The following is a 26,322-nucleotide window of genomic DNA, read 5'->3' as shown; positions in this document are numbered from 1 at the left end:
CAAATCCGTGTTTTTCTACATAAGCACCCCTTTTTACTCCCTTAGGTGTAATAAAAGGCGTAAAAAACAGCGTAAGAAAAGGTGTTCTGAAAATTACACGGATTTTTACACCCACAGGCAAATCAAATGGTGTTACTAGAGTGTGAAAAAGGGTGTAAACACCAAAACACCCTTGTTACACGATTTTTACTCTTTTTGCGCGAGTTAAGGGTGTTAAAATGGTGTTAAAAGACGTCAATGATGGTTTTGAGAGAAAGGCTATACTACCATCACTAGTGTTTTAGAAGGCACGAAGGAAGCACACACTGACGAGATATAGTGTTTATGGCAGGCCAAAGTCAGATGTGTGCAATTAGCTTCGTTTCGTTATTTTTCTTTTTTCCAAGAGGTAAACAGGCGTCGGTCCCCTGGCGGAAAACCCCGCCAGGGGACCGACGCACGTTGGAGTCGGTGGGCGGCAAGCCAAGCCAAGTCAAGGCCGTCGGCGCGGCGTTCGTTTTGGTTCGTCTGGTATGGTGAGGCCGCGTCCGTTACAGTGAGATAGAGCTTGTTTCTCAGCAAAGATGACATACGTAGCGTGCCTAGTTGTGGTGCTTCATGCGGACATTAGACAAAAGTGCCTGCTTGAAGAGGACACTCCAACTGCTTTGAGGAGTGCTATCTCGGCTTCGAGAATTTTGTCGTCATACGTGAACGCTACTGACAGGATTCAGGTATGTTGCTTCTTGTGCCATACGCTTGAAGTAGAACACAGAACTACACATGCAGAGCGTTGTGATGACTTAGTAACAACATTGCTGTCACCTCTAGGTTCGGGATAGCGACTTCAGTGGGTGTTGAATTCGCGGAGGGCGATGAGATAATGCATACGGCGACAGTACCCGTCTTGCAACCTCACCGCCAGGAACGCTCGAAGGATTCAGTACGTATGAGTCGACTGTTATCCTATCTCTGCAATTTAAGCTATATTGTGATCATATAATAGTAGTGTTGCTGAGACTCTCATGCGTCCCTCGGAGCCCGCTACCATGTGTTGAAATAGCTTGTTTGGAAACTTAAAATTGCGCGTCGTTGTCGTCGCCAATGTCATATTCCTTTTCTCTCGCCACGGCATTGTTCGACATTGTACAGAAAAGGAATGTCAGGCTCCCTTCTGGTAATTCAAGCTGGTAGTTCATGGTGAACAGTAGGATTCAAGGGGAAGACGTCGAGCACTGAAGTGTTGCCTATCAAGCAAAAGCTATTGTTTTCGGTTGGAAAATCAGTATGTATTGGGTACATATCTGCTGTGCTGTGTGCACTTGGTGTTTTCTCGCTGAAAACCGTAAAAATTCAAATTGGGAGTATATTTACACGTAAAGTTACTGAAAACAGTAAGTTGTGTTCCCTGTTGGGGCTTTTACAGACCTCCTTGCTGTCCACGCCCTGCGAATACTGGGTTCGTGCGTGAAGGGTTCCGAAGCAATAAAGAACATGTTTGTGCATTATGTAAGTATATTCCACTTATAATCATGATCATAGTCCTGCAATTTGGTAAATTTAGAGAGTACGCAGTGGTACCAGTGAATCTCATGGTAATTGAATTGCTGGGTAGTGTAAGAGAATATATATCACTATTTTTATCGATATTGAAATAGATAAGCTACGTATATAAATATTGACGTTTTGTCGGTTCAGAGACAGATGTCTTAGAGGTAGAAGGTCGATAAGGCATGGTTATGCCCAACTAAGCGCAACGTACAAGTGCAATTTATTTGAAGGCTGATGACGTCGCATAACTATCTCAAAAGCTGTAGATCTGGTACCGATATTTTTCATTGAATGTCCACTTACATATCGATATACTAACAATTTCCAATATCGATGTAAGATTGTGTTCATCAATATTTTTATCGAAGCTCGATAATTAATCAATATTTTTATCCAATCTCGATAATGATATATGTGGAAATTTTTTTGATATCTTTGCTCCTCTACAGGTTTTCCCGCACATTTTAATCCAAGCGTTACCCAATTTAACCCACTGGTCCACCACATTAATAAAAAACACCAACCAATTTAATCCAAACGCTACCCGATTTAATCCAAGCAACGTGTGTAAATATATTCCTTCATGGAAATAGACATGACTAAGAGTTTTGTGATTATGCCAATGTACCTGATACCTGATATCCGTTCTGTTAATGTATCCTGAGTTTAACACCTGATCTGTCAACCCCTGGCTTTTGCAGTGTCTTATGACTGCTTTTTGTCGTTATGAGTTTTCATGACTATTTTCAGGATTTGTTCCAATAATTTATTATATCGGATTACTGTTGCTTCAAACAGTGTCATACAGTGTTTTATGACTGTTGACGGTCATATTGACATTCCATGACCATTTCCATGCCATGTGTCATGAATCGATTTTATGGGACTAGCGCTGCGTCGAACAGTGTGATAGTGTTTTATGAGTACCGATGGTCATTATCACATTCCATCACTATTTTCATGATATGTGTACCGAATCAATGTTATGGGACTACCACTCTTTCAAACAGTGCGATACAGTGTTTTATGACTATGGATGGTCATTATCACGTTCCATAACTATTTGAATGACATACCATGAATCAATTTTATGGGACTACTGCAGCTCCAAACAGTGTCATATATGTGTTCTGTGACTACTGACGGTCATTATGACATTCCATGACTATTTTCGTATGTGCCGCCACGAATCAGTTTTATGGGACTACTGTTGCTTCAGTGTCATCGCTCTTTTCTGACTATCAATGGTTGTTATGACACTCCATGAGTTTATTCATGAATTGGGTCATGACTATGCTTTGTCCGAACACCGTTTTCCATGCCGTGTTGTAAGTGTTTTATGACTTCAGACGGCTGTTATGATATTCAATGGCCATTCTCATGGTTCTGTGTCATGAAACGTCGTTATGGGGCTATTGCTGCTTCACACAGTGTCATATAGCGTTTATGACTACCAACAGTCATTATGACATTCCATGATATTTTCATAATATCACAATGGCCTGACTCAATGCAACTCAGCTTCTTCAGATCATGTCATGCAGTGTTTTATGACCATCTACTACCATCTTAGTGACCATCGGCAGTCATAAAAAAGTGTGTGACACTGTGTGAAGGAGCAGTATAGCTGCATAGAGTCATGACCCGCATTATGAAAATAGTCATAGAATGTCATAATGGACAACTGTTATCGTAAAACAATATATGGCAGCATTTGAAGCCGTGGTAGTCCCATAACATTGTTTCATGGTACATATCATGAAAGTACTTATGGAATGTTATAATGACCGTCGTTAGTCACAAAACACTGTATGACACTGTTTGAAGCAGCGGTAGTCCCTTAAAAGCAATTCATGGCACCATATCATGAAAATAGTCATAATGACAAAAAGCAGTCATAAACACCGCATAACATGCAAAAACCAGGGGGTGTTGGATCAGTATTCATAAACTTGTGATACATTGGCGTAACCATGAAAGTCTCAGCCATTACAGTTACCATGACGGAATAACACAGAATACCTTTACACATGTTGCTCGTATTAGACTACGTAGCGTTTACATTAAATTGGTTGGTGTTTGGATTATTTTGGTTGTCCAATGGATTAACTTGGGTAGCGCTTGGATGAAAGGGAGTGACCAGTGGATTAAAATGAGCGAGAAAACCTGTAGTAATTACACAACAGTCGTACAAGTATGCAGTTGAGGCAGTGTTTCCATTTGGAAGGCACAGTCTCTTTGCATATGGGAACTGTATGAACATCTCAGACAACATTTGTCCTAGATGATAACAGTCCTGAAATTGCTATGCAAATTCCCTGAGCAGTGAAAGAAGGACGGGGTCATATATTTGTGTACTACAATTCTATCCAATGTTCAAGGCCACACTATTCACACCATACGCATTCCTAAACCTGTGTTTCCCCTTTCATAGGATACACCTGTGCCGGTGACACCGTGCATCATGTTCACTGGGAGCAGCATTGAAGAAGCGGAGCATATGGACCTCTATGTCGGCGAGTAGCGCCTTCTCAGAACCATCGACCTTGAAGAGGGCTTGGCTGCCATTCTTGCAGCTATTGGTTAATTCATATTGTCTACAGTGCAAAGCCGTACCGTACATTTTGAAGCCTGGAAGAGCGGTGCCTGAAAGTGAGTGACTCTCGTGTAAGAAGCCCCGTGGATCAATTTTTTCAACAGATACGGAAAAGAGCTTGTGGATGCTTCGAACATCTAAAACATTTGCTACTTTAACTGACTTGTAGTGAGCCCTGCATCCCCCCCCTCCCCCGCCCACCTCCCAAACAGGCAGCCATTTCGTCAAGGAATTGGAAATTCTTCGGAAGCACGGGTGTGTTCTTTCTTGTTCTTTGGCACTGAACTCTCATAAGCCTGGGGGATTACCATTCTTCTGGCAATGTAGCCGTCCATTTGTCAACATACCTGGCACAGCGCATTACATTTAGGGAAATTACTTTGGGTATTCTGTGCTTCCATTTCTAGTCTTTAGTATGTGCTCTTGTTAAGAGGTAGTCTTCTATCCGTTTTCTTTTTTCTGCTTGCCAGAAAAGCTGTTTTCTTTTGTAAAAGCTGTTTGCTGGCTGTTTTCATTACCCTTTCACATCAACGCTATTTGCAGTAGCTTCTTATTTGGTGTACTGGATCTGTAGTGGTGCCTTATGTGGATTTAAACATTTAATATGCCTTTTCATCTTATTTTTTGTCTCATTGCTGCTGTTTCAATTAGTTATGTCATCAAGGACTCAGTTCTACTTTGCCTTCCTTCCACATACTGTGCATATTGTTCCACTCTGGGCAACGTTATAAGGAATTTAGTTTCACATGTGTACATGCACTTGTACTTCGCCAATAAACATAACTTTGTCGTTATACATTGTTCCAGGCATATTCCTCACATCCAGGCACGCTGTTGAGCTGGTCGGGCTATCCTTCTTTTCCAATCTGCGGAACACCAGTCCTCCAGTGACCTGCCATAATGGCTTTCTATTGCTCGTCTGGTGCGCCAAAAATCTCAGATTATACAAGGTGACAAGCCGAGGCCTCGCAAGATTTCCGTAACCAGCATGTGCAGCTATGCAACAACCAGCTCAACAGCGGAGGTCCGTGCAATGCTGCGTCCGAAACACTCCATTGTAAGGGTGTTTCTTCTGCAAAACACCCCTTTCAATCGGTGTTTTTGGCAGCTTACACCTTATGGAAGGGGTGTTTTGTGCACGTTACACCTTTTGAAAGGGTGTTTTGCGCCGATTACACCCTTTTAGAAAGGTGTAAAAAATTACACCCTGGTGTATGGTGTAAAATTTACACTGATATGAGGTGCGCTATGGGACAAACCATTTACACTAAAAAGGTGTAAAAAAATTTACTGTGTAGGATACTGATCTGGGCATCCGTGAAGAAATTCTGCATTCTGTAAATCTCGCTAGAGGTGTATTTTGCACAGCAGAATGGAGAGAACTTTACAGAGTGACAAAAAAAATATTCTGTTTCTCTTTTCTTTTTCTTTTCGCTCAAATTGCTCTATTGATTCTTCGCAGAAAAGAGTCATCTTTCTGCAGCATGGGCTATGTACCCATATCTTTCCGAAACCCACAACGAAATGACCGTTGCCATCCAACTTTCGATTTTCTGCGTTCCAAGTTATCGGTTACGATGAACGACCTCCAGAATCGTACAAAGTGTGCCTTCCACGCTTTCTTGGTTTATCTATTGATAGACAGTGCTGTCATTTTCATTGAAGCCTTCTAGGGCTAGACGTATTACTATTGTAGCAGGGACCGTACTACATCTGTTAGTTTTGTAGCACACCGCTACATCCAGTCTCGGTGTCGTCCTCATGAACGGGTCGGCGCGCGTGCCAAAATTTCGTTTTTCATGAACGCTCTGGGATTATTTATTAAGTCCATCTTCGTTGTAGTGCCGAGTCGCCTCCGTTTCTTGCTCTACAGTGTTCACAAGGAGACAGCACTGCCACGTTCAAAGACGGGAGCATTCGGAACAGCAAAAGAAGTCCCGTCTGAAAGGAAGCTTTAACTGCTCCGAACAAAAGCCAACAAGGGAAACAAAGAGACCAAGCATGTAAACCGATATTTGCCCTATTACATCTGCCGGCGGTGTTTTGTTAAGTATCATTCATCCGTGATAAGTATACCTTGCAAATATTAGATAAAGCTGACACCTAGGGTGATAGTGCTTGGGGCTTCAGTTACTTGATCCCAGATGAAGGTGACACATACTGGTGTGGAGGAAAACAAGGTTTAAACAGTGACGATTTAGCGGTAAATGCGAGAAATGCGTAAGCATTAAGCGCCTTTTCCGATTCATGCTTAACTTCCGAGTATCCACTTCCGGTTTTCCGCTTCCGCTCTAAACACCACTTCCGGTTGTCCGCTTCCCGTCTATACTTGACTTCCGCTATCCACTTTCGGTCCAACTCGACTTCCGATTCTCCACTTCCGGTCTAACCTCACTTCCGGTTGTCCACCTCCGGTCTATACTTGACTTCCGTTTCGACACTTGACACAGGTTACATGATTTAATCTTGAATTTCATTTAATTCCCTTGAGTAACGTTTAGTTGCTTTAACTACTGTTTTAATTGACGTTAATTACTTTTAATTACCTCTGGTAACCTGTGGTTACCTTCGGCACTTTTTGATTTCATTTAATCTTTCTCTGGATTACATATATCTTACGTCCATTGCCTTTAAACTCAACTTTCTTGCTTTAATTGCCTTTAATTACCCCTAATTACCTTCAATTACTCTTACCTCTTACTCTTAATTACCTTCGACTACTTCAATGTCAAGTCATTTGCCTCCATTTACATTTACCCTCTTATATCGCTGCCTCGATGAGGCTTCACCATATCATACACGGACACACACACGCACAGACATACACATACATACAACTTTTCCCATTTTGACACTCCTAATGCTAACGCATTAATAAGAAAAATCTGTTCAGCCGAAATCTACGCACTGGGTATTGCCGTCTTACAGATGTTTCTTCTCTGATTTTTCTGATTTTTCTTTTTAAAAAAGTTGCAGCGGAAATGTATCCTCACCTTCGTATCTTATAAAAGAACGGGATACAATCGACCCTGGATTTATGAACCCTCCATTAACGAATTCCATCCCTTTATGAACAGCGCCCATCTTTAGGGCAAGACACTTCCCCTTCTTCATTCCAAACCTCCATTTATGAGTCCCTGTCTTCGAGGAACATTAACCGTTCATAAATCAAGGGTTGAAAGGTGCAAAATGAGCGTCAGAGCAGCGCGTAGAGAGGACTGAAACGAAGGCAGCGCGAGGTTTTCTTACCTTTTTTTTTTTTCCTCAACCCGCATTCCAAATAGAGACACTTTGCACACTACCCGCAGTATTCATTCGGCGTAAATTCATTAACGCGAAAAAGACATGCTTTGTCCCAAATAGCGTTCTTAAATGTGTTTTATACTACACGCTGCGTGCTTATTTTAGTAACTTTACACGGTCTAGCTGTCTCGCAACTTCTTGGGGCGAGCAAAAGCGACGCGAGTTCACTATGGGGACATCAAGGAGAACACCGATGAGAAACATGCCAAAGTTGTATAGAACCTACCGGGCACCTCAGTCGATGTCGAACCCCGTGTACGAGGCACGTCACTATAGTATATCGTTGCCGCCAAGCGATCTCACTGAACAGCATTATAAAGCAAACCAAATTCAAACAAGAGAGAGAAAGGGAGAATGAACTATGGGGGGAGTCCTCTTAGAACGACCAGCCCAAAGAAAGGGTGAAGCTTGATCGGAGAAACGGATGCATTGATCGAATTGACAAATGGCCGTTCGTTTGGTTTTCTCACAAGTCACATCGGAAGAATCGTATCAGCTTTTTAGAATAAGCCCCTTCGACGTTCGCGCACAGAGGAGGTTTGCCTTTAAGAAATCTCCGGTTTAGAACGTTCTTACGTAGGAATTCGCTCTGCGATGCAGGAAAAACGTACATTGAAAAGCGGATAGATTTCACACTGCAAATCTCATAGTCCTATGTGAGTGGAAGCAAACTGTACGACAACTCACACACACCTCACCAAACAGTCAACACTGGTGACGATTTACATGATTGTCGAGTAAGCCTCATGGAGTTCTGCGGGGCTCAGTCGACTGAACCTCGACGAAAGCGCCACCCTTATCTTTGAATTGTAACCTTGAAATTTAGATACTTTACACACAACTATGTCGCGTGAATTCGTTTACTTCTCAAATACCCTTGCAGCTTTTTGGCACGCCATTCTTTTCATAATCAGACAGCCGTCGCTTGTATTCTTTTGGACGTACTGCCTGAAAATCTGCATTCTATTCTTCTTCTTCCTCAGTCTCTGACCGTCACCCACCTATTATGAGGCGAGAGAGGACGAGACATCCGGCAGTGACGTATGGGAAGTGGCTCAGTATGTTGACTGACGCGGAGTTTATTCGACATTTGTCGTCTGGACTACCCAAGCCGAGCGACTTATGTTTAGAGTGTCGACTTCTCTTCTAAGTCGACATAGACACGTTTACATGCAGACGACAGATCCACTTATGCAGTTAAGTCGACTTGTGTCGCCTTGAGCTGTAAGCTGTAAACGCAGCTAGTGTTCAAAATATCGGCTGCTCCCGTCCTGAGGTTCTTCCCATAATATTTAGCAAGGATCAGAATCAAGTTCAAAGTAAGTGAAGCACGCGAATGGCAAACTTCCGGCTATTTAACACCGAATATAAACGACGCAACCGAATACAGAAGCGATGCCATTGAGTATTCGCGCTGAAAAATTACGCAGGAATGGTCTGCTCTCCTATTGTGCTACAGAACCCTTGTAGTACACAGGAGTGAGAACGGGATTTTGGCTCACATATTCTGTAGTATATCTAGTGGCCGCACTGGGGCCTCCAGAAGAAGAGCCTCTGACGAGAGGAAAGGACGTCGTGAGTGATTACCCTTCTACACTAGCTCACTACGACTAACTGAAGCCTCTGGCACGACCGCTGAACCTACGACAGCAAGAAGCAGCACAAACGCAGAAACCTTGATCCTCCAAGCATAACTTCACGCAAAGACAATGAAAATCGTCAAGGTCACCCATGCCCGTGCAGATGTCAAGTCGCCTCACCTGTAATAACGAAGGTATTCCAAAAGCCGGGCGTCATAACTTGAGAATGAAAATTGTCACCGACTTAACGCAACGGGAAATAACAATTTATTTAGACGTTTCGTCTCCTATGCGGGAGACATCATCAGTGCAAGGCTAGGGACGGGAATGAGGAGCACCAAAACCAGCCTTGCTATTTAAGGGTTTACCGAGGCCAGAGTACAGTCCAGGAAATGGGCCACGGTTGGCATTACATGCTGTTGGCTCCGTTTGTATGTGCCACGATTCGAGGAATTTTCTTGGTCCCCACCGCTGGTCGCCTTGGCGCGCGAACAGCGGTGGGGACCGAGAAAATCTAAACGTCCGAGAAACGTCTAAATAAATTGTTATTTCCCGTTGGCGTTAAGTCGGTGACAATTTTCATTCTCCTGTAATAACGAGTGCCACCAAACCCGTTCAGGAAGAAATCTCGCACCTTGTCCACTGGGCTGAAAACGTGGTGACGAGGCTCTAAGTGAGTAAACAGTGGATTTAAAAAAAAATCTTCCCGGCAACAGCACCGCAAAGGATATGCAGTATAAGGGCGGGAAGTCTGTAGGACAAAGGATAAAGACCAGTAGATACACAGATGAAGAAAGACTATGTAAGGACGCTAGCTAGCACGGATCACGCCATACTACAATAGAAACAGCCGCATACGAGAGGGCCAGAGACCTGACATGGGCCTCACAAGAGAAGAGGTGTTGCCGAGGGTCTCTCGTACGCACATTGTGGGATTGCTCGCTTTTCTGCAAGCATGTTTACGCGTGAATCTTACCATGCCGTAACACGATGTCAGAGAAACAGAGTGCCGCTCTCTGTGGTTTGACTTTGACATAATTTCCTTCGACGGGTGAAGTGACTGTCTTGCTCATATTGATAAGTCTCTATCTCAAGGTTCATATTTTTTTTCTGTCCGTTAATTTGGTTCTTGCTGCCGTTCATACCGAATGCCCACTGATACAGTAACCGTCAAGAGTTTCTTGCAGCATTACACTGCGAACATAATCAACTTCCTTGAAAATCCTTCCTCGTTCTCCAATGGGTTCCAGCCCATTGCGGTGTCGAAGGCAATGGATGAATAACAGCGCCGCCGAAGCAGCTCTCTCGTCTCGGAGACGGACGCGTATTGCACTGCTGAGAGGAGATCGTCGGTCCGCACTTCGACGCCTCGTGACTCCACTGCCTACCCCCCAACAGACCGCTGACATTCTCCCCCCCCCCCCCCCGCCATGCTGAGCAGAGTTGATCCAGAGCTCGCTTTCCGCATGCCTGCACATATCTCTCGTCAAGATGCCGCATTAGTTCATCGAATGCGCCTCGATGTGGCCTTCACAGCCCAGTTGCCTCTCCCCACTGCAGCAACTGCGGTGCTGTTGAAGATCTAGAGCACATTCTTCTCCACTGCCCACACTACCAACCTTCCCGAACCGTACTCTCCGGATCCCTCAGCGAGCTAGACTCCCGCCCCCTCTCTCTCACAAAATTTCTTGGTTACTGGCCACATCGAGCACAGCAACGCTCTGTCCTCAAGGCTCGCTTCACCTTTCTGGACACCACAGGACTTCGATCCTTATTGTGAAGGGGCTCATTATTTCATTCCCCGCATCACCACCAGCAATGGGGTGGAGTATCGCCCCCGGCGATGAAATTCCCCAGTCATCATCCCGTAATAAAGCTGTTTAAAAAAAGTTTGTTGAAAAGTTCCTTGAAAATGTCCTCATAGTGGAATATATGCACGTTATAATGTACCTAAAAAACGTCTTGTCCTCGTTCTCCATCCAAGCTGTTACTGAATTTTACCTGTATTAATGCGATCCTTCGTTTGGATTAAAGTTACGTATCCAGAGCAAAAGCGGGACAGGTACGTGGAATGATGAGTAATGTACTTTAAGAATGCATGTTGACACTAGTTCAAGTAAGTAACTCATGGAAAAGGTGCTGACGCCAGGAGTCGAACCTGGGTCTTCTGAGTTCCGGTCAGATATGCTAACCACGTCATATCCCTCAAGTAATCTTATCATATCAAGTAATCAATCGTCATATCCCTCAAGTATCACTAATGTCCCTCAAGGGACCTTCGGAGGTATATTGAAATAAATAAATATCCTAAACTGGCGTCAGCACCTTTTCCCGGATTTGCTTACTTGAATTCATTAATTTCTGGGCGTTGGAGGCTTGCGTGTTTGTGTCGTCCATATTTGTGGCCTGCCTCGGCTAATTCTATTTGTTTACGACACTACTTGTTTCATCAACAAGGCATAGTCTAACGTATCATCCACTACACATCTTGAGCAGTGTTTGACGAAATTTAATATCAAAGTGTTGTTTAGCAGCAGAAACTAGATCCTGCCTATTGTGATGCTCTTCGAACGGATCAGCAATTACTCAGGGGTTCAAGGCAACTAATCATAATCTTTGATGGCTGCGGTTGTTCTGCTTTCGGTTGCCGCAGTCGGCCTCGCATTAGTGGGGAACATCACGTCTTGCACCGTGATCCACATAAACATCATCATGACAATGGCAAAAAAAGTATGAACGTCCATGGGAACTATGTCTTGGATATTTGAGTCTTTTCCTTTCTTTTTTTTTTTTCGCCTTGCAAAGATATTTTTCTTTTCTCCATCGGTGTCCTTCCATAAGCCTTTCGAGAAGTGTCTCATTGTAAGTCCAGTATCATCTAGGAAGCGGAATACGTCTTTTGTACAGGGTCTTTCTCCGCTTGTCCCATCTGGGAAGAGAATCTCTTTCCCTGCCATTCTTCTTTACGTGATCTTGGCAGGTGCTTTTTCTTTGCGTTACAAGTTCGGGAGCAGAACTTCGTGTGATGTAGATGGTTTGGGCTTCTTTTGTACGCACCGGGGCTCGCCTATATGTGTGTCTTGTGCAGCGATTGTTTGCTGACCGCCGAGTTTTATGTTAAAAAGGGGGGAGATGAGATCTGTTTATTGAGCAGATAACTAAAGACAATACGGTTGATACAACTGCCAATGGCACATGAGCACTGTTGACTTCCTCTGCAACCCTTGTGTTGATCAGAATGTGTTCCTGCTAAAATTGTCTTGCTTATGTTGACATTAACAATGTTGTCGCAGCACTATTGCTGAGCAATGGAACTCGACGTACTGGAAGTGTTTTGCTGGGAGGAGAAGCTGCCGGATGGCGGAGGCCGCGCATCCAGGACCGACTTCATAAGGAACTGTGCAGACAGTTTGCCTTAAAGCGCACGAGGAAAGCCCAAAGCAAACGCGGACACATCGCATCAGTTGACACGATAGTAACCAGGTGTTGGTACAGAAGGTAGTTATAGAGTTACCTTAACCTCTCTACCACAGGCACTGGTCATAGACATCAGTACTAAGGCATGACGAGTGTGAAATTGCACCAAAGTTTTACCCAGTTGCCCAGATTTGAGACGAATACTACGGATCCCTGACAAGTCTATGTTGTTCACTGTTTGTTCTTTACTAATTCTGCTCCCACAGAAATCGTTTCTGTAATTGTAGCAGCAGCACTAGTGAGCATAAGTAAAACAAATAAAATATCTGCTCTCCGTCCTAAGCACTCTTATGACCCCGAACTCTCGAATTAATTCCTCGATTTCAGTTTCTCAGCACATTTCTAGTTAGTGCATGAGTATAAACGTTTGTACGGCGTGCTGACCTTTTGCTGCAGTTACCCACAAGGCGCAATAATGCCCCGTAAACCATTTCAATAGAGAGTTTTAGTGCAACGTACGCTATCGCCTTTGCGTACGTAAGGGATGGCGCGGTAGTTCTGCGCAATGCGCGAAGCTCTCTTGATGTTTTGCGCGTACGCAGAAGCACCAACGCTATCCTTTATGTACGCAAAGTCGGTAACGTACGATGCACTAAAACTCACTAATGTCTTCCGTCTTCCATACTCCCGAGACAAAATCTTAATTAGCAGTGTCGACGGCTTGACATTGCAAGTGCGAACCACGAAATTCGGCTCCATGCTGTGGCGTGCATTAGAGGATGACGACATGGCACCGTTTGTCGCTGATAGTTGATGAGGGTGAATGTGGTGACCCAGATGACGTCCCCGTTTAGCCAGGGGTAGAGTGCCTGAATACTAGCTTCCTCTGTGTAGGGTGTAGTCACCCTTTGTAGAAGCGAATTAGCGCAAAGCCGCCATGTTTACGCCCACGCTTACCATGCATGAATGCTGTGTACCGATTTCACTCACTTTTTCAAACCTCCTCTGCTGTGTATTAACTCAACTCCAAAATGTAGTGTGTAGCTAAGGGTATAGCTACACTATTGTGAGCGCATCGCGAGCTGTGCGTGGGCGTAAAGATGGCGGAAATTCGTAGCAGACGACGCGGTTGTTTGCCTTCACCCTATGCAGAGGGAGCTAGTGTGTAGGTTTGAAGGAGGTGCGTGACCTGTTCGTTGAATAAGGCCCCTTGGCGAGTCTCTGGTAAGCCGTGCCAACGTATTCGCCTCTCCAGCTGCCTGCAGAGGCGCTCGCGCCGTCCTCAAGATGGCGGACAAAAGAATGATTGCTGATGAATCAACCTGCTTCTCCACGCCTTCTTCCTCGAGACACGTTTCAAGAACTGTACAAATAACATAACTCGCGTGTCGTTTCCCGGATGGACTACTATCATTCATTGAGTGCTTCTACAGGGTCCGCCAGGTGGCGGACCTAGTAAGAACAAAGTAGTAAGAGTAAGTAGTAACCTAGTAAGAACAAATGGCGTTGACCGCATGATTCTAGGTGGTGTAGCTTTTTTTATTATAATTCAGTGACATGTTTTCTGGGACACCCTGTATATACAGGGTGTTTCACCTAAGGTGATAAAAAAAATTTAACTGGCTACGTACTCGCCGGAGGTTTGTCGGACTTTCGGCAATTACCTTCTGGAAACTTTTGCCACCATTGAGGAAGGCTTTGAACAATTTTTAATTGCGAGAAATTTATTTTTTCAGTTGAACTTTGAAAATTGCCAAGCGAACCTCACTTTTTTTAAACAGAAATATGAAGTCTTCCACGGATAACCACACACCTAACCGAAACTATGCACAGTATCGCAACAGAAATAGTCTAAAAAGATTAGTAAAAATTCGGCTTTAGCCCCGCCTGGTCGATTGTCGCAAAGAAAAGCGCACGGTATTTGCGGAGAGAGGTGGAAGTGTTCCCGCCTCTTGTTTTACCTTTCTTTGTGCGGCGCTGACCTTGATGCTGGTGATAACCGACTTATGACAAAGAAAACAAATCACCAGTCTTATCACAAAGAAGCCAAGACAAATGAAGGCGGGGACACTTTCTCGTCTAGACGCAGATTTCGCGCGTGCTTCTCTGCGAAAATCAAGCAGGCGGGGGTAAAGGGTAATTTTTACTAGTTTTTTCGACTATTTCTGTTGCGATACTGTGCATAGTTTTTGTTGGGTCTGCGGTTATCCGTGGAGGACATCATATTTCTGTAAAAAAAAGTGAGGTTCGCTGGGCAATTTTCAAAGTTCAATTGAAAAAAATAAATCAATTTACCGCAGTTAAAAATTGTCCAAGGCCTTCCTCAATGATGGGAAAAGTTTCCAGAAGGTAAATGCCGAAAGTCCGACAATCCTCCGGCGAGTACGTCGCCAGTTATAATTTTTTATCACCTTAGGTGAAACACCCTGTATCTACATATTATGAGACAAACAGTATGTTATCATACCACAGCACAATGCAGCATATTGTGTAATTGTGTAGTGTTGATGATACTGTGCAGCACGCTACTATGTGGAGTTAGCTACTTGTGGAGAGCTAGATGAATATTGGCTTTGTTGTGACGTTTTTTGGAGTCATCCTACAGTCACTGGCCGAGAAAGAACACCTATCTCAGTCGACGTCACTTTATTTCCATTCGCCTTAAAATGGTACAATTCTTGCTTCTGGAATGCGTAAACCTGCAAGAAGCAAAGAGCAACCGTGAATAGGCTACAATATTTAAAAAAAAAGACAGGCATTTGACTCTACATGGCTGGTTTTACTGTGCACAAGCTGCATATGTGTTGATATGTGTTCGTTACTTCATACAAGGCTAACATAAATCTTCTCCTAGTCAAAAAAAAATGATAAGCCTTGAAAAATGTGGCATCCAGGTAAACACAGAGCATGACCATGAAATGAATTTAGTTTCATTAGTTCATTGACTCATATGGAAACCTGTGAACATGAAATAGTGATACAGAAACATTAACAATGAAATATTACAATTCATGAAATGATGCATGCATGACTTTCCTTTTCTCATCTCTTTTTTATGAAAGTAGTGCACGAATTAACATCCGTGCACTATTTCACAATTTCTCACTTTACAACAGAACCGTATGATAGATTCGTAATCATAACAGCTCACCTCTTTGGCCAGGACTCTCTGGGCAGCAAAATTCTATTAGCCATGTTGTTGTTGTGTTTCTTTTTCAGAATTCTTCGTCTAGCCACATAACATGACTGGAATGGAAAAATAGCTATAAATAACAATGTATTTAAATGACTTCCTCTTGAACTATTTATTCTAGTCAGATATGCTTGTGCGCCTAGTATGGTGCGCGAAGGCACTGCTTGCGACATACTTGTTTGATATCTCCAGCCCCCGTAAAAGCGGGTTACCGAACCAAGTTGCTGTGCGACCGTCGCCTTCGCCTCACTTCCGTTCCCCTGGTGGCGGCGTGGCTGCGCAGCGCCACGAGACGCAGCCCCACCAGCTACGAGCGCCACCAGACGCAGACGGGAGAGATGGCGATCCGATAACCGCGCATCGTCTGCTAGCTCCAAATGCGTCGACGGGGCAGCGCTTTCTTCGGAATGCGGAGTGCGGATGCGTGGACCAATGAATGGTCAGAACACCTCAGGGGTAACACATCGGGAACAATCGAGAAAGTGTTGATAAGATTATCAACACTTTCTCGATTGTTCCTAAGGTGTTCTTCCGCCCTCTACGCTTCCCTGCCCAGGCGAATGAGCGCAGTGATTGAGAGTGGAGGGGCACCAACGCGTTACTGAGGTCCAGTGTTCCACAGCGTTTCTTTGCCTCATTTTGTATAAATGAATTATTTCTTTTTTTAATCCTAGCCAGCAAGCGAGACTTTCTTGCTTCACATAACACCAGTAAATAAAATGAGGTAATCCCTCGCTTGTGCCAGTTTCACGGAGCAGCCGTTGTCCCTTGCATTACTGTGACACCTTTCACAAAAAGTCGACGACCGCAGGAACTGCTCAAATGTGGCCTAATCCCGGTGTACTTATGTTTCAAAAACAGTAAACAGGAACAAAAGGAAACAGGTTACAATTCCCATTGCATTCAACATTCCGAGGAAAGCGCTGCCCCGTTGACGCATTTGGAGCTAGCAGACGACGCGCGGTTATCGGATAGCCATCTCTCCCGTCTGGTGGCGCTGCGCAGCACCGCCGCCACCAGGGGAACGGAAGTGAGGCGAAGGCGACGGTAGCACAGCAACTTGGTTCGGTAACCCGCTTTTACGGGGGCTGGAGATATCAAACAAGTATGTCGCAAGCAGCACATAAGCACAAGATTTGCAGATAACGAGAGGATAGAGAGGTAGCAAGCGAGCTGGTGGTATAGATCCATAACTTAAAAACCCGAGACTAGGGGACAAAAAACGACAACACAGACAAGGTCTCAAAAAGACCTTGCAACCTTGACCAAGAGACCTTCTCTGTGTTGTTTTTTGTCCCCTAATCTCGGGTTTTTAAGTTGTGGATTTGCAGATGTTCGCCGTAAGCAATTCAAGGAGATCAATTCAAGTACGGCCACTTGTGCTTTTATTTTTTAATATGACGACAAATTTTAACAAGTGAAATATGGCTCACAATGATAAATGCTGCTGTACGGTGATGTATTATCGGTATCTTAACGTCGAATAAATTTGTTCTTCATAAACGCGCAACAAACTACAAACGGCGCAAATCTAGTAACACATACCGAGCTACATCTATTACAGGCACTTCGGCTGTTTTGATTCAGTAAAGTTACTCGTATGAGAATGCAACTATGTGTGGATAGCACACTGCTAAGCCGGACAGTCTACGAAAGCATAACTCACCATAATTCTTGGTTGACTTGGCCTTGGTCAACACTGCGTGATATACGTTGGGACTGTGACGATTCATTCAACTAAATTTCCACCGGAACAACACGCGCTGCTCGAAAGACAACGATGGAAAATAAAGAGCACGCTAAGGTCCGCTAATTTTCACATTATAGCAACAAAAATCGATAGAAAACCACATCGTAAACAGCAACTGCTCGCTCGCACAAGAAACGAGATACCCAACGTTGCTAGACACTATCCGAAGTGAGAATAGCAAAACAATAAGATATCAAAACACGAAAGGAAGCGCATTGATCCCCTCTCCTTGTATAGCGTGCAAAACGTGATTAGCGCTGAGATGAACATATATGTGCATGACGGGAGTAATTTTCACTGATCAAAAGGAGGTCACGTGGGATTGCATGACGCTTGCGAACTGGGCAGCAATGGGAATGGCGAAACCAAACTTGTGGATGGGGCATTGCACTCCACGGTAGCTGCCAGAAAATCGAAGCAAACTTATGAGACATTGGATTACAGGTATGTTGGCATCTTTTTACATTCCTACACATCATTTCAGGTTACACTGTACGTTGATACATAGGAATGGTGTCTCGCTATGCTGATGTATTTGCACGGCAAAGTGTGCATGGTTCTACACATTTTTTCTTTGATCGCGTAATCGGGATATCGGCACCTCTCGCGTTGTGGCTTACAAGTGTCCAATCAAGTGCTGTGCCCCTACTAGCGCTTCCTACAAGCGACAAAACCAAACATGTGGGAAGGTATAGCGGTCTGTTTTTGATTACTCATATAAAACGAGAAAATTTTCCGTTTTTTCAGGTTGCTGCCACTGCGCTATGTTCTATGTGCCCGCAATTGTCCTGCGTGTATGATTAAACCGACGACGTCGCCCACCACAGCGGAAGTGTTTTGCGCACACACGTTTCAGCGTGAAGCCTGCAGGTAACTTCTGTTGCTTACCCTTCTGACGTACTGACTCTGAATTTAGATATTGTAGCTTAGAGTAATTCCGAATGCCCAAGATGACACACGCTTACAATATTTTGACATCAGTGCAATGCCATAACCACTAATGTAGTGTCCCCAAAAATGAGCGAGGGGGACTCCTCCACCCCATGTAAAGGCCTCATAAAACACCTCCTGAAATATTTTTCTGGCTATACCACTGCATCATTATGACATAATTGTCATTGTTGTCCATAATTTCTTCAATATGTCTTGAATATACGAAATGTCAGGTTGACAACATATGTCTTATGGTCATCATTAAACAAGAGAATATGTCGTTTTGTACAGCACCTTATGTACTTTTTTAAATTTCAGGTGGACGTAAATTGTAGAAGGCAGCTAGTGGGGGGTAAAGATCATGGTCATAGGTCGTGTGGCTCCTGGTACATACCCCTGTGGAGTAACCGTTTCAGGACACACCTAAACAGTTTACTCACACAACCAATGAGTAGGATGTTGCTCGAATACTGAGAGAAAATGGTGTAACAGATACAAATATCGTATGACACAGTATGAGAATAAAAACATTTTTTATAAGGGATGCATGAAACACTGTCGCAGTATTGTGTGCATGAACCACTGCGTGTGACACAAGCCGTGGGGGCACACCCGCTTTGGAGACAGTTTGGAAAGCCTACAAAACAGCGATTGCTAATATGGTGGATGCTTCTTTTTTCTTTTGGGCCGTGATGAAACATCTTCGGCCAAAATGAGACTACCTTTGGCCGTAACGAGACACCTTAAGCCGTCATGAGATTTTGTCTGCACTGAGACACTTGGGGATTAAAGGATTTTCGTCCGTAATGAGGCTTTCGGCCGTAATCAGATGTTACCAGTCGGCGACAGGTATAGTAAACCAAGATGGGACTAGTTTCTGAAATTAGAGAGACAAACACGAAATTCAACAGTAGCTGTAACTATAGAGAATAGTTACAGTTACTTTAGAAGTTACTGTGTGTGTTTGAGAAAGAGGTTTATAGAAATAGCTTCATATATTTAGCAATGGAGTGCGAGGTACACGATGGGAGTTGTTTAAATCTTACCTACACTGTAAGAAAAAAAGGTAGAATTTCCTACCCAAAGTTGCAGCAGGACAGTACTTCTACCATTTTGTGCCAATCCACACGCGACTTCTCCCCCGCGGGTATAAGCGGCGGCGTCCCTTTCCCTTGCTCCTCTCTCTCTCACGTTTGCTCTAAGAAAAAAAAAAAAAGGTAGAATTCTCTTCCCAAGCTGGTAGAACGACAGATTCTACTCTGTAGTTTGTTTCTATTCTCCATTTATACCCAAAAGGTAAAACTGGTTGGAGTAGAAATGTGGTTGCAATGCAGCTCTACCGAAATGGGTAGAATAATCATACTTTTTTTTCTTAGAGTGTACAATGTAGAAAACGAAAGGTTGTGCTGGGACATCCGATCTTGCCACCATAACGTCATGAGTACCGCAGGGGAGTGTATTGTTCAACGTTTATATTAATGATAGTATTCACTCTCGTAAATTTGCTGAAATCATAATGTGTGCTGACGACACGACTTTGTCGTTGTTCACGGGCCAAAATGTCTATGATCTTTATACACAAGCTAATGCCGACTTGGCCTCATTGAGCAACTGGACTAAAAGAAATTCCCCGAAAATTAATACTACCAAAACAAAGGCAGTAATTTTTAAATCAACAAATAAGCAAGTTCCCAGTGTTAGTGACATAAAATTGGGGCTGATTGTATCGAAATAAAAACGGGGGTTAAACTTTTGGGAGTTTACCTGAGTGGACAACTAAGTTGGGACGAACATATCAAGAATCTGAAGGTTACACTTTCTAGGGTGGCTGGTGTCATAAACCGTAACCGTTTTGTTCTGCCAGAGAAGGCCAAGTTGATGAATATAATGTACTGTGCCAAGCCCATCTTAATTACTATACCTTAATTTGGGGTACCACAACACAAACTAATTTACAGTCATTAGCTGTGTTGCAAAGAAAGGCCATCAGAGGTATTCCTAATTTCCAGGCATCGTCTGATATTGAAAGATCGTACTCACAGCTAAATATTCCGCCTGTTCTCAAGCTTTACGAATACAAGCATATGGTGAAATACATAGTTCCCTTAAAGGTGAATAACTTGGGTTTTCTTCTTGAGCATTACGTCAGATGACCTCGTGCTTTCGAGCGATGGCGATGGTTGGAGTAGGTCCATAGAGTAGGTGATGATCTGCTGACCGTATCAACCGCTTTCCGGCTCAGATAAGCCTCTGTCAGAGGATAATGCGCTCGCCCTGTTTTGGTTTCGGCTGATTTGCATAACGAAATTCAGCGATGGATATTTTACTGCACGCCCTCGTTTCAGGATTTTTAACAGATAAAATAGCTTTCAACGAGGATTGTCACCCGTTTTGATATCATGCCTTTTCCCGAAATTCCCCGATTAAAGAGTTAATTAATGAATTTTAGGTAATTAGTCCCCTTGTAACATACTCTCTTCGAGAGGATGTCCGCCTGCCGCATAACTCAACTGCAAAAACGACATCTATGCTGCCCTCACAGCTTTTCATAAATTTTCTGTGCAGGATAAAAACAACGCGTTTTATAACAAAACTGCCTAATAATTGCCACAGCCGGTAGACCACGCTATGTGGAAGCATGAGGAAGAATGTTGAATGCAGGAGACTAAGATAATTTTTGCACATGCAACAGCATTAAATGCATCTACATGGTGAAGATGGAACGCAACAAAAAGACTCGTGGTCATCCCAACAAAATTCGCCGTCCAATGGACACGCTAGGATAGAAGATAAACAGAATTCATGGCCGCGTGGAACATCGTAATCAGTGTCTGTCAGCTAATTTGGTTTACTCGTGCCCTGCGTGGGTAACCTCATTATCGCCGAGACCTTTGCTCGGGAGCATAAACTATTGTCTCGGCCATTCATTTATTAAACAAGCACAGCAATGGGAAAATAAAGCAGTGAGAGAATAGCAGAACAGATTTAATGAGAAAGGCCGCATTCATCGTGCTGAACATGCAGTTGCCTAGGCAGGAACTAAGCTGTTCCATAACGTAATTGGATTTATGGTCACCGTTCGGGAACATCGCAAACAACATTATTAGTTACTCTACACGAGTAAGCTCACTAGACACTATAGCAGCAATTTAGCATGAAGCACCCATATGAGCTGCAATCGATCAGGGTTAGACAAAGGTCAAAATGCATTCTGAGTGTAGCTTCCTGCTCATGGAGAAGTAGGAGATGGGGATTCAAGTATAATAAATTCAGGACAAACCTCACTACACGCAAGCCATACAAGAACACAAACATTTATGACTGCAGAATGATTACTCACGGCCCCCTAACTGTGGCATTTTCTCGGATTCCCCTTCCACTGTCACACTGTTTTGTAGTTGGGAGTTTTCGAATAGCGTACCCGAAGGCCCTGTGACCCCGAAGATATAACAGATCATCAATGCGCACGCCGTATCCCAAATAGTGTTTTGTCCCAGAAGCCGAGTGAAGACTCCTTAGCTATTTGGGCCCCCAAAACCCTGAGGTGCCTATTCTAAAACTCTCTAATATGTTTTTCTTCTCTCCCTCTCTCACCCTATCCCCCCTTTTTTTCTTTGCGTTATCTTACATGGTTTATATTGAATTTCGAAACGAAACTTTTCAAGTAAGGCAGCTGATGCTCACCGACCACGCGGCTGTAAAAAAATGTTTGTTACACAGCTATCACCTCACGTTACTTTTCATAATCTTTCTTCTCATATCTTTCTTCTCATAATCGGTATTGCATCGCGTACTCTGATCACTTTTTCACGCCCGCACTGCACGCGACGGCTGCTTTTTACTTTGTTTCTATCACGCATTCTAGGCTCCAGATATGTATTTACCGAGCGGACTCCGTGACACGCGGAACCATATTGCTCGGCAACATCGCGCGTCCTGCGCCGGCTTCATGTGGAGCTATGTCGACATTTGTCTAAAAGCGTCAGAGGAAAACCCAGTGAAGATACTGTGAAGACAAGTGCACAGTGTAAGAACCGTCTTCATTGCACCGAACTCGAAAGCCCAATGTATGGAGCGCAGGGCTCGTGTCCCTGCGGATGCTCTCGATCTCGTTATCGTCCTCTACAATACCCTGACAGCGCAGCGTGTTCCGCCATATGAGAGTAATGGAGCGAGGCGACGTACAAAAGGCTCTCGCCTGCTCAGGTTCATCATTGGCGGCGCCCGGGGGCTCTTCCTTCCCCATGAATAATAACCAGACGGAAAACGATTAGACATGCATTCACTTGCCCGTGGCCCTCTGGGCCTCACTACTGATGCCGTTCAGTTACATTTCGTTCGCTCGTATCGGTGTTAGGTGCCCGTCATTGTCCTAATGAAGGTAAAAGACCAGCTTGGGCCGTGATTCGAAACCGGTTCATCTCACGGTGTTATACCCCTGTCACGCTGCAAAACTGAATGGCATTCCCAGCGAATGAGAATCGCACCGCATGTCATTAGTTTGTCTTGCATCGAGCTACACGAAGAAACAGAATGTCATTCGCAAATGATGTCAATGTCGATAATTACTAAGACACCAGGGGCGAACATATGAAGCATTATAGAGGTACAATACTTATTTGTTTTTCTCGAAACTAGCGAAACATTGGATTATTTCACAAATTCGTCGCGTTTTCGACGACACTTAGTTGGCTAAGTATCACAAGGAAAGACAAGTAAGAAGGCTATGTGCACCGCACTTGGCAACATCGCGACTGGGAAAGGGTGTTCTCCGAAAAACAGTGTTAGGCCTTCCCTACTTCGTGTCAAAAGTTTTCATTCGTCTTTCATTTCTTCAAACGGTTTATCGATGTTGTTTTTGCTATCTCTCTACTGCGAGGGTGCGCAGTCGGTACGAGAGGGAAGAGCGAATGAGTTCCCCGAACTCATTCGCTAGGCGCATATCATTCGCATGTATGCATTTGGTTTCACCGTGTGACACGAAACGAATGTCATTCAGTGCGAATGTCATTCAATTTGCCGTGTGGCAGGGGTATTATATGTGAGAGGCACTTGCATGAAGAACTTAGCCAGGGCATCATGAAATGTTCGCTGATGGCTTTGACCGGCTTCGTTGGTCACTTCGCCAAGACTCCCGGCTCAAAATTTCACAATATTACGGTAGATTTAGTAGCCTTTTGCGATTGTTTTTCACACGCTTGCACTTTTTCTTTAGCTTTACAAACCAATATTGTACAAGTAATATATTCCTTAAAAAAAATACACTGACATTAAATGTGAGGCGACGTACCAACGCTGAATTTCATTGAGATGAAACGCTGTTTCGAAATAGATATCGAGCTTCTTATGCAGCTGATGGGGGAGTATATCGCATTACACAAATTATATTTCTATCGGGGGAGATATTACAAATTCATTATATAGCCGCAAAGTTCCTTTCAGTGACATGAAAGCTTAGACGAAGGTCGTTGGACTGATGAAATACTACAACTGCCAAATACTATACTGCCAAATTAGGCAGGTCGGTCTGGTCGATCTCTCCGATTATTTTTCTTTCCAACATACAGGGTGTTTTACCTAACGTGATAAAAAACCGTATTAAAAAAATCTACTTGACTGAACCTTACGGGGTCAACGCTTTTTATACCGGGAGATTTTGCCATTACTTCTGAGCACTTTTATCAAACTTAATTCGCGAGAAAATGAATTTTCCCAATTGATCTCCGAAATCTGCCAAATCAGACTCACGTATTTCTTGACAAAAGTAGAAATCGCACGTCGGATGTACCCCATGGTGATGGTATAGGAGCGTGGGCGAAGTCTATTTTAAGTTCTGTGTCGAGCACCTCCCGTGGCCTAGTGGCTACGATGATGGCACGCCACGCCGAAACTGGGAGGCGACCCGGGTTCGAATCCGGGCGCCGGTTGTGCTGTCTGGGTGTTTTCCTCAGCCGCTTTAAGACAAATGTCGGCACAATTCCTTGTGAAGTCGGCCCAGGACGCGCCCCACCTGCGATAGCCGAGACGTTGCCCGTCTGAGCTTGGCCGGCTACATGGCAAGCAGTTCCGCCACCACAATCTCCTTTAACGAAGTAGGCTTCGATATATGATTTAATGAGATGTCGACCGGGCCAACCTCCCTCATTTGGGCGTGGTATTACACAGTTAAGAGTGAATATGACGGTATGTCGCGCGATGTGAAATTGGAGTAATCTACAATTCAATATTAGGCGTCGCTTCTTCCATTTCGTAAGAATTCCATTTCGGAACTATGTCGAATGTGCGTGTGGGGGACACCTATCTTCATTATATATCGAGATGTACCTCGACCCTCTTAGATCTCACTGAAAAAGGTTAAAGGGCGTAGGTTTCTCTGATCTGAACTGTTTTTCTCATGATTTTGTTTCCTTGAACATGGGGGGCGCTTCGAACTTGGTCCAAACATGAAAAAGTGTTGTCCATTCCGCACGTCCTTGTGACACATACAGACTACATTTCTGCGCTTTCTTTGTCTGGTGTTAGAGGCGAAGGGTTTATTTAGCTTCCCGAAGGGCATATGGAACGAGAACAAATCTGGTGACGTGGTGAGAGTTCAAGAACGGTGTGCGTTTTGGGTCAAGTTTACGATTAATTTTCGGCAAGTTAGCATTCTCGCAGGAGCCCCAGGTTATTTATGCTCATAAACTACTGTATGGAGATTAGCTTCGCGTAGAAATATTGATTGTTTACCTAAGCGTTCGAGAATATCGACAATTCGTAAAAAATGACGCTTTTCGCATAGTATTTTCACCTACCTGAGGTCGTCTATGAAGGGAAGGAAATCCTGCCATTTGTATAACATACCTCTACATTGTATCCTCTCCTATAACATATCGAACATCTACAGGTGTAATTTTCCTTAAACAAAAAAATAAAGAAAAAATATTATCACCATACTCCGCTGCAGCTCTTCGTCAGTTGAGGTCGTCAAGAAGTAAAAAAAGTGATGCCTTTGTGACCCTCTCCTGTGAAAACCGACACTCTCCTTTTCAACTTGAAAATCTACAGGTGTATTTGTTTTCACACGAGAAAAAGATTCGTCAGCGCATTCACATCCTGTCTGTATGGTACCATTATCACCCCTTGAACAAATTTCGCCTTCTACTGTTCTGTTTAGTTCTACCGATTAGTTACAGTCGCTGCCTCGTAACAGCTTCGTCGTCATTTATGATCGTTTTCACATACCTGAAGTCGTCTGGAAACTGAAAAAAAAAAAAAAATCCCACCATTTCAAGAGCGAACCCTCTCCTATAACATATTAAAACTCTGCTGGCGTATTTTTTCTTAAACGGGTAAAAAATCGTCAGCGCATTTGCATCCCGCTCTGTGAGGTACCATTAGCACAATTTTCCTTCCACTGTTTATTGCGGATCTTGCTGCGCCAGCTGACCGTAGCTATTGGCTAAGACCACGTCGGAACGCGACGTAACAATTTGGACTTGTGCGCCCCGTCTCCCACAACAGAAAGTAAAAGAAAAAAAAAACAAAGAAAAGGCTGTACGCGCACTGTCTTTCTTTCACGTTTTCGCTGCATATGCATGCCTCATTGTGCTTCACGTTTAGTACTTTCTTCTCCAACCATATGTCCTCTGGGGTGAGCCACAACGCATGCACAGTCTTCAAGCTTTCTTTCACCCAGAGGAACAGCTGTGCAGGTGTCAGAATATCTGCACTCAATAGGGGCGCTCCAAGGTAGCCCCATAGCTGCCAACCTTTTAAACTGTATTGGCAACACCCTCACATTGCTCTTTACCAGGGGATGAAGCAAAAAATGTGCTACGTAGCATGCCAAATTAATGCATGTGGAAGCAAAGGTTGGCACTTTTAAATTCTGTTTTTCTATTGCGAGCGCCATCAGAGAAGTAGTACATTTCTCGGATATTGTTCCATAAACAAGTGGCGAGAGGTGTGTACCGTAACAATGTCATGACTCATGAGTCAAGCAATGAGAAACGACCACGAAGCTGTTACGAAGCCGCGG

General features: G+C 43.9%; 1 protein-coding gene and 1 long non-coding RNA gene across 2 annotated transcripts in view; one reads left to right on the top strand and one right to left on the bottom strand.

Annotated features, from left to right (window-relative positions):
• Positions 1 to 26,322, bottom strand: part of LOC135378441 (G-protein coupled receptor dmsr-1-like) — a 455,353-nt gene that overhangs the window by 320,695 nt on the left and 108,336 nt on the right. The gene's annotated exons all lie outside the window — the stretch shown is intronic.
• Positions 714 to 4,137, top strand: LOC135401727 (uncharacterized). Its single transcript, XR_010424894.1, has 3 exons — positions 714 to 922; positions 1,406 to 1,488; positions 3,965 to 4,137. It is a non-coding gene; the product is annotated as an uncharacterized LOC135401727 (long non-coding RNA).

The sequence above is a fragment of the Ornithodoros turicata genome, chromosome 1 (genome assembly GCF_037126465.1).
Source record: "Ornithodoros turicata isolate Travis chromosome 1, ASM3712646v1, whole genome shotgun sequence".
Lineage (NCBI taxonomy): Eukaryota > Metazoa > Arthropoda > Arachnida > Ixodida > Argasidae > Ornithodoros > Ornithodoros turicata.
This window is presented reverse-complemented; position numbering and strand designations above follow the sequence as displayed.